Source organism: Passer domesticus, chromosome 5 (genome assembly GCF_036417665.1).
Source record: "Passer domesticus isolate bPasDom1 chromosome 5, bPasDom1.hap1, whole genome shotgun sequence".
Taxonomy (NCBI): Eukaryota; Metazoa; Chordata; class Aves; order Passeriformes; family Passeridae; genus Passer; species Passer domesticus.
In genome coordinates, this window is record NC_087478.1 from 40,081,987 (window position 1) to 40,092,268 (window position 10,282).

The 10,282-nt window shown below is 36.3% G+C and overlaps 1 long non-coding RNA gene across 1 annotated transcript in view; it reads right to left on the bottom strand.

Moving 5' to 3' along the window:
• Positions 1–10,282, bottom strand: part of LOC135300318 (uncharacterized) — a 243,056-nt gene that overhangs the window by 13,965 nt on the left and 218,809 nt on the right. The gene's annotated exons all lie outside the window — the stretch shown is intronic.

Here is a 10,282-nt window from a genome sequence, read left to right on the forward strand (position 1 = left end):
TAAAAAGTGAAAATATTTCATTGTCTTAGTGAATCTTGAATTCTCTCAGAAAAAAAATAAATTCAGCAGCATCACTACAATTTTCAAAGAATGAACTTCTTTCTAGAAACAGAGAAGCTCAGCCACACAACAGCAATAATGCACTTTCAGTGGATACACACTTGGAAAAAATTGTCAGAATGAGCAAAACAAAATAACTTATGTGGAATTCAGTTTCAGGACAAAGAACATACAAAGATATCAAAGAAAGATTAAAAAGTAAAACTAAGAAAGAGGCACTAAGACAAAACCCAATGACAATGATTCAATGTTTTCTGTAAACTTTCCTTGATTAAGTTATTACATTTCAGATGACTGAAGCCACTCAGATCTTTATAAAAACTACATGATCTAATAAACAAAAATGCACAAATCTGATGCTATAAATACAAATGCACTATTACCTAAATTATATCAGATGGACTAAAACACTCAACTTACTTCAGCCACAGAATATCTATAAATGAAGAGAAACAATTGTCTTGCTCCGCAGGAAATATTTAAAAATACTTTCTTGAAATATAGGTAAGCAACATTAAACTGTTTTATAGATCAAATAATCAGAACATTAACATGATTTAGTCTTTAAGTATTAGAAGGTCTCATATTCCCTCTAGACAGAATATAGTTAATGTAATAGCTGAAGATCTGTTCTTGAATGACAAATTAATGTAGCTGTACAGGTAGAGTTATCCATTGCCCTCTTCTGTTGATTCTATCACGATCATCCAGTTAGTGGCCAAAGAATAACCTTTGTTAATTTACCAGCTGGGGCTCCCACTCCTTCCTAAATTTAGCTGTTAATTACATCTTGTTGTGAAGTGTGAGATTTTATATAACTGCTTTTAGGTTATTGCAATGAACAATTAGCCAAACCTTTGATCTCTCTATATGAACCTGAAAACAGTGACAGAAACACTGAAGTACACTTTAAAACAGGGCAGAAAAATCAGATTAGTTCTGATGAAAATTGATAATCGGTTGTCATTTTGTTCCCTTCAAATAATAAGGCTCAAGCATTTAATAGATAAAAGCTATATAGTTTGGGGTATTTTGGGGATAACCACACATGGAAGAATTCAGAGCTGATTCAAGTGGCATTGGTCATGGGCTACATATCAAACAGAGGTTTAAAGAATTGTAAATGTAGCTGGATTTTATTTAATTGAAAAGAAACAGGATTAAGACAGTAAATTGTAAATAGCAACTCTGATAAAGTCATGGAGGAGCCTGACTTTGACAGCTTAAATATTTAGCCTCTGCTCAACAAAAATAAAATATGCGCCAAGAGGATAGTGAACATTAGTTTATTGCCTGAAACAGAAGAAGTTTTAATTGACTGACAAATGAACAGAAACAAAGAATAAAAAACATAAATGAAAACACCGCAAGAACGGGCAGTTTTGTAGTTGGAAATTGTAAAGGTCACTGAACATGGCTTATTGCTATCTGTTTGAATGGAATAATTGCTTAGTGGAAATCTTGATGTGGAGCCTGGATATGAACAATAATATTGACTTTCCTAAAATAAGGGTGCTTTTTTTTCATACTTTGAGCATGAGTGGACATAGCAAATGTGGAGTCATGCTGATTCTGTAAAAGTGTCAAAACATTTTTACACCAGGTACTTATGTGCACTTTTGATCCAATCTGAGATTATGCAAAATATTTCTGGGGAATATTGTTAATCTGTGTAACAAGAAATGAAAAAAAATAGAAGATTCAGAATTAAGCTATTAATTTAATTGAAAAATTACCTTTTTACAAATAAAATAGGCATTTATTGGTCTTGCCTGACCAACTTATATGGATTCTAATATGGAGTCGCTAACTAAATCACTGAACAAGGGAAGGGCTACAGATGTAATTTATCTGGACTTTTTTAAACTCTTTGACACGGTCCCCCATATCATCCTTCACTCTAAACTGAAGAAAGATGGATTCAAATGGTGGCCTGTTAGGTGAATCAGGAACTGGTGGGATAGACACATCCAGAGAGTAGTGGTAGCAGTAGTAGTAAGCACAGAGAGTCCCAGTGGGTGACACTAACAAGTGATGTCCCTGCAGGGTCCATATCGGGATATTAATCTTTATTAATGACATAGACAAAGGAATTGAGAGCACTCTCACCAAATCTGCAGATTTGAGAGCACCAAACTGAGTGAGGCTGTTGACACACCTGAAGTTTGGGATGCCATCCAGAGGAACTTGGACAAAGACAAAAAGAAGTCCAATGGGAACTTCATGCAGTTTAACACGACCAAGCAGAAGGTCCTGTACCTGAGTCAGGGCAACCCTCATTATAAGTACAGGCTGGGGGATGGACAGACGGAGAGCAGCCTTGCTGAGACAGACTTGGGAGTGCAGCTGGATGAGAGGCTGGACACAACCCAGCCACTCCCAGCCCAGAAAGCCAAATATGTCCTGGGCTGCATCCGAAGCAGTGTGGGCAGCACAGGAGGGAGGGATTCTACCCCTCTGCTCCTGTGAGACCCCACCTGCAGGGCTGCATCCAGCTCAGGGAAGCTGTGTGTCCCAGCACAGGAAGGACAGGGACCTGTTGGAGCTGATCCAGTGGAGGACACCAAGATGATTAGAGGATGGAGCACCTCTCCTACCAGGAGAGGCTGAGAGAATTAGGATTGTTCAGTCTGGAAAAGAGAAGGCTTTGGTGTGACGTAACTGGAGCCTTCCAGTACCTGAAAAGACCCTATAGGGATATGGAGAGAAACTATTTACAAGAGCATGTAGCAAGGAAAAGGGGGAATGGTTTCAAACAGAAAGAGTAAGTTTAGACTAGATATTAGGAGAAATTCTTTACTCTGAGGTTGGTGAGGCAGTGTAGTTGGTTGCCTAGAGGAGTTGTGTATGCCCCATCTGTGGAAGTGTTAAGCCCATGTTAGACAAGGTTTTGAACCACCTAAAATATTGGAAAGTGTCCCTGGCCAAGGCAGAGGGGTTGAAACTAGATAATCATTAAGGACCCTTTCCAACCCAAACTACACTACGATTATATGATTTATTATATAAAATTGAAAAAAAAATAGGTGACTTGCATAAATTCATAACTAAAATCCCCCTTTCAGTACTTCTGGTATTATTAACATACTGTTTTAAATATCCAAAACACCATTGTTTAGATCTTTGTTGCCCCAAACCTGACATCAATACATGAAATTATTTTTATTGGGAAGGCATTCAAGTTCTTCAATCTCCTTCTTAAGTAGAAATATGATTCCCCATTATATTTTGCTATGAGTGTATATACAGACATGTATGTAATCATACAAAAATTCTTCAAGAGTTAGGAAAAAACCGGTCTTTTTGGGGTTAATATACAGCTAAAAACATAGCTTTTTTCAGATATTTCTTTATTTCCTGATATTTAAAACATTTGTTTCAATCCATAGCCTAAGAGCAGATGATAGATAAGATAGCAGATGGTAGGTATTCCTTATGCTTCCACATTTCTCAAGAAAGAAATCTATCTTTTTCCCCCAAACATATTTTTGATAATTAATACGTAACATAGTAGTTTAAATTTAACCTAGCTCTTTATTTGTTTGAAAACTTTCAATGAAGCTTCTTTCCACTGATTCAAATTTTATTATTCTGTTCTGACTCTGTCATCTTATATGACAGTGAAATCACCCCATCCTATTAGTCTGAAAAATGATTCAATATGCAATTTAAAATGCTGACTATTCATTGCAAATTGAGAAACCATGTCAGAGAAAACCTCTGTTTGAATCAGAACAGAGTATGAAAATCAAATAAAATCTTTTCAGTCACAATTTTGGTGTTCTGTCACTTTATCTTTTGTAACTTTAACAGAAGCTAAGCTAAGCTTTCACAACAGAAAGTCGCTATGAATTATCTTTAGCTTGCCTCTTGAGGGATAATTATTTTATATCACTTGTGTGTCAAAGATGGAAGGTTTCAAATCAATCCTGAAATTGGTTGTTCCTCCTAATGAAGTAACATTTGCAGGGTTCATTACTCTGTTACGCATTTCTGCTAAACCATACTGAAGATTTAAAAGAACAGCCCAAGAAGTAATTTGTTTTTGTACTATATGAAATGCTTTTTGTCATTTTAATACATTGCAATGTTTTTCTTTTTCCTTGCTGTCCTACAGCTAGTTTTCACTTCACAGGAGTGGAAGTGAAATAAGCTTTCTGAAAATAAGTTTTCTGTTAAAAAAACCTGAGAATCGTTTCACCAAACAGTTCACAGAGTAGATATTTACATTGGACCTGGTGCTCCAAGTTTGTTTTAGTGTTATTGGGGAAGATGGCACATAAATCACTCCTTAAGGAGTGCCTATTTCTTCCACTTTAGCTTTAAAGGGAGTTCAGATGTTCAGTACTCTGTTCAGGAGACAGATAACCAATGCCATGGAGGTATTTTCAAGTACTCCACTTTGTCCCCTCCAGATGACCCCAGGTTCAGCATCCAGTATTTCATGTCTGTCCCAGATAACTTAGGGTAACTGATGTGCTTTTCTGTGCTGTCATAATCTGACAATTTGGGCTGTGATCCAACAAAGCAGCTCAAACTAACTCCATGTATGGGTACATGGAGTGGGATGCAGTTCAAGATTATCGCCTCTCAGTGTAGATTTACTGTGTGAATTCTTCTGTAGGCACCTGTTATAGTCAGAGGTGATCCATGGAGACATATGACTCCCACAGAGGAAGCCAGGGACTTTTGAGGTATCCTGAGATATTCTAAGGTATCTGAGGGGTCTGCAAAGGGCTGCAGGATAGGATGAATTCTTCCTTCATGTTCCTCTGGATTTGCAGGTATAGGCCAGCTTCCCACTTCCCAGAGACAGCTCAGGATATCTCAGGCATCCTTGGATGGTCAACTGATTTGTAGTTAGGAAAAGCAATGCATCTTTCCAGAGAACCTGCTCAGACTGTGGTAGACACCTGGTGTCTTCTCACCTGAATAATTTCCTAAGCTTAATAGAATGAGGCCCTATAGTGTTGTCTAAACATAACTCTATACTGACATCATGAAATGACCTAGTGTTTCTTGTCCAGGGGTACACATAATATTGTAATTCACTACCACCCTCCAAAACACCTCAACATAAAGATTTTATTTTTGCAAGATATTAAAACTTCTTTTCTGAAAGGTAAAAGTCATTGTACAAGTCCCTTAATAATTCTACGCCATTAATTTAATCTATTTTATTATTCTTTCTCTAATACTAATTTTACCATTGAACAGTCATAAAAAAATTTATGTTTATTTTCAAATCATACTCTTATTTGTCTAAAAAATAATTGACTGCATATGCTTGTCAATAGCCTACTTTTCAATCCCTGTAATATTCCCTTTCCTCTCTCCTTCAGTCTCTCAGAGGTCCTTTTAGATTTCACATTTTGCCAATGTTCTTCCCCACTGTGAAATATTGCAGAATTAGGACTGTTTTAATGAGCTACCTACCATATTAAACAGCTGTAACTGTTTAATACCTCACTATACTGTGGGGACATTACTTAAATTTAAGTATGTGAAAGTATAGCAGTGACCTCAAATAGCTATTTCTATTTTTATTTCTTAACTTCAAATTTTATGGGTCTTTGATATATTTTCAGCCGAGTACTCTTTCACTCAATCTAATATACTCCTTAGACGTTGAGTTTACTCCTGACACCCTCCTTTTACACTTAATTAACTTGATTAAATATTTATACTGCTGTCACAGCCTATGTCCCTATCAAGATTGAGGTCCTGTTCTGCCAACGCTAGGTACAGTACAAACACAGAAGTCCATCATATTAGTTACTTATGAAAAATATTGTTAGCTTTCTATGAAGAATTACTTGCTATATGAAATATTACTCATTTTTTTTATTAGAAAATAACCTTCCTTAATATAAAGTGCTTTAATTTGAAGGAAAAATTATATAGTTTTTCACACTTAAGGACTAAGATGGCTGTCTGATTATAGCAGCACTAATATCTTGCCTAAATTATAATTATGAATATTATCATTGTGTCCAATCAACATGACCATCAGTACTTACTGCTAGGTATGCAAAAATGAAAAATACAAATAGCCTTATAGCAAGTAGCAATTCATATGCATTGTTAGTGGCAAAATAGACCATAAAGCAGACGTTTGCATTCACAGGAAGGAAGAGTAAATATGGAGCTCATACATTAGTTTCTAAAGGAGCTCATACATTATGTATCTCACATCTCTCAGAAGCAAAGCAGCAAAAAAATAAGTTATCTAAGAATACACACAAGAGAAAATTCTAATCCTTATGCATATTCCACTACATATACTAAGCTCATATTATTTATGACTAAGTTACTGAGATGGCAAACCAAATGAATAAGTTCATAGCAGGGACTGGTAGAGGAGGATAATAGTCTAAGCATGGCAAAATTCCCAGTTCTACCAAATTAACAGAAACAGCAATAATCTTGACACAATCTAAATTTAAGGTTGCACAGTTTTTATTTAGACTTGCAAGAAAATTAATTTTTATTTAGACTTGCAAGAAAATTAATTTTTATTTAGACTTGCAAGAAAATGAGAAAGAGAGAACCTGATAGTTATTTAAGTAGTAATTATAGATCCTATAATATTTCAGAAAATATGTATGTCATTGTGTTCAGAGAACTCAATTCTCAGTTTATATGAGACACCAAAGAATTATGGCTACTCTGACCATCACCTTGTAAGAAGCACACACTCATAAAATCACTTGGTATCACAAATTTTGGTCACACATCTCCTCAGATACTGATACTCTGAATTGCCTCAGATTCAGGAACCTATTTCCATTTGCAAATGTGTTTGTAAATTCTGTCTATACACCTGGGTGCACTCGATCCATAAGGTATAATCTTCCTATTTAAAAACAAGACCAGTGCACATCCTAAACCCATCTGAAACAGAATGGGTTTAGGAACTGTAATGGAATATGTTTAAGACTTAAACATGACCAATATATCTTGAGCAGAATTAACTGATTGGGATGCTATAAAGGTTAGGTGAGTGTGACCAATTAACAATCATCGATAGATTGAGATTACATGTAATTACTGAGATTACATAAAATATCTCTACTACAAGGTTTCTAAAGATAGGGTAGTAATTATTCCAATGATATCCTCAAATGGAAAAGGAGCAGTAAATAGGGATACAGAATAGAGCTTAAAAGGGAAAGGTAAGTTTTTGTGGATGTGAATATACTGTCAAACAGTATGCAACCAGTGTAAAACAGCAGCACACAGTATTTTGGCATCAGTCACAAATTAGTAGTTTTCAGCATTTACCTCTGTTTGGTAAGTAAATAGCTGCTGTAGGTGTTGGAAAGTAGCATGAGGACCAGAGCTATTAAGACTTCCAAGATGAGATACATTTATAAAAAGCATGTATCCTCAGTGTAGTGACAAGGTTAAATAAATATGTGCTCCCTTAGCTGTTCTGAAATCTGGATGAAACTAAATACCTTATTCAAGATGGTAAGTAAATACATTACTTTTGAAATTGTCTGTATTTAATGAATTACCTGTTTAAGTAAGGTAAAACAAAGCACAATTAATATAAATCAATCTTCAAGTGAAGAGCTTAAATATGTTACTTTTGGGAGAAACAAAAAGCATTATTAGCTATAAAATTCCGTTTTGCAAATATTTCTTGATGGCCTGATTTTTATGTTTTTTTAAAAGTAAAATACTCAACATACAAAACTGAAATAAAACTACAAAAATAGTCAATTTGTAAAATATACAGAAGGGCTTCAAGGCATAAGAGACAAAACGTCTTCCACTGTCAGTGTTGCACAGATTTGAAAGTGCACAAGTTGAAAGTGCACAACCCTTCATCTTCAGATATTAGGAGAAAAAAATTTCTGCTAACATTGCTGAAGCTTATCACTTGGAAAAGGGAAAATTCTCCATTCAGCCTCCTATCTGAAGATGCATATGTCTTTGGCAAAACAGGAAAAGGCTGTTTAATTTCTGAATGGGTTAGAAATGCTTTCTATAGACAGGGATGTCTATCAGGATGATATGGCATCTGTTTTCATTTTCAAATCTTAGGCCACCAGTCTATCTGTTCTTTGTGCTAGATAGAAAGACAAATTTGCAGCTAGAGGACATCTTTGGCATTTGCTTAAGATTTTCTGATAGCCTTGCTCCTCTAGTATCCAACATTTCTGATCTAAACTGACAGATCAGTCAGGTTACAGAAGTGTGGTCCCATCACTCCGGCCAGCAGTGAGCTGAGGCCGTGCAGCACCTCTGTGTAACCTGCCTGCTGCCCTCCTCACTGAGGTGAGATGCCTTGCTGGGCCTGAAAATGAGGATCAGCAGTTCCTGCATTGTGGGTAGACACTGTCTACCTTAATTTCTCCAAGGTTTTCAATTCAGTTCCCCACAGACTCCTCCCAAAGAAAGTGATGCATTATGGTCCAGGCAGGTGGGCATCTGTCTGTCCAGGGGCATCCAGAAGGGTAGTTGTAAACAGCTCCTTTTATAAATGACATTCTGCCACAAGTGGAGACCACCAGGGATCAATACAGGGCCCAGTGTTCTTCATAAGTGATCTGGAATGGGATTTAATAGATCCTGATGAAGTTTGCTAACATCAGTACACTGAGGAGAGCAGTGGATGCTTGGAAAGAGAGTCACTCAGCACTAAGAAAAGAATAGTCTGGAAGAGCAGGCTAACAAGACCCTTATAAAGCTCAACAAGGAGAAATGCAAGGTCCTGCACCTGAAAAACAAAATCCAGCAATAGAGCATAGGCCAGCATCTATCCACCTGGGGAACAGCTGCATGGAAAGGGAGCTGGGAGTGGTGGTGGACAAACTCCATGGGAGAGAGCAGTGCTGCTGCAGCACAGAACAGCAGCAGGATGCTGGGCTGCATCAACAAAGGCATCACCAGCAGAAATCATGAAATCCTCATCAGATCAGAGATACTACTGTATTCCATGCTTGTCAGGCAACATCTGCAATAACGTGTTCAGGTTTTGGTCCCTGCTATTCAAAATAACTGTGGTCATGCCAGAAGGAGTCCAGAAAAAGGCGACAAAGATGATCTGGGAAGCCTGCCATGGGAGGAAAGGCTGAGAGAACAGCGTTAGCTCAGTCTTGAGAAATGAAGGCTGATCACTATGTTCCAGTATTTAAAGGGTGTCTACAAAAGAGATGGAGACACCCTTTTTAGCACGAATCACATAGGAAACATGATGGACAATAGGTACAAGTTACTCCTGAGGAGATTGTGATTTTTCACAATGAGGACAATCAGATATTGAAATAATCTCCCCAGGAAAGTAGTGGATTTCTCAACATTGGACACTTTTAAACTGGAGAGGGTGCTGGGCCATCTTGTCTAGACCATGCTTTTGCCAAAAAAGTGAACCTTTAAAAAGTGAACATTACCTTTAAAGTACCTTCCAACCTATTAGTCATTGAGTCTATGATTCCATTAACAATTATTTTGGATAGTCCCAGGAAAGAAGAAGCAGAGATGGTATGGGGATGCAAGATACCATGTATATATGTATATATATATACACACACAGAGAATATATATGTATATGTGTGGCATATATGTATATATGTTCTCTTTCATCCAAAGATATTAAAGGTGAAACAACAAATGTAATGGCTGGTGCTATCAGGCTATTTGTAAAATTTTATGGCTAACTTTTACTTAATTTTCTGAATTACAAATAAATAATCTAAATAGTCTCCTCAAATATTTTGAAGTACTTTCTGGTCTAGTTTATATATTAATAATGCATTTCAGTTTAATTTTCAGTATTTGTGCACAGTCCAGAGCAGATTGTTCCCAGCTTTTCTTTCATTGTAATTCTACTCTAGCTGTTGTTTAGAACTCTGTGCACATTAATATTTTGGATTTATATTAAAGATGTTTTGAGATCCACTGCTGTAAATTGACAGGAATTGTAAATTCCTAATGTGATTTTCAATTTGCAGAGAGTCCCTCAGGAATGAGGAGAAGGGACAGAACAAATAATCTACTTTTACAAGCTTCTCCATCAAAAGTAGAGAAAAAAGAATAAGAAACACTGTACATTGAATAAAAATCTTATAATATGATTTACAAATTATATAATGTGCAAGAAATGGACATGGTTAAATAAAAAGATTTTTATTTCATATTATATCCTCTTTATCTAAAGAGTTATCTATGTATTTTGTTGGCCATCCAACAGTAGTAGTGAATATTCACCATT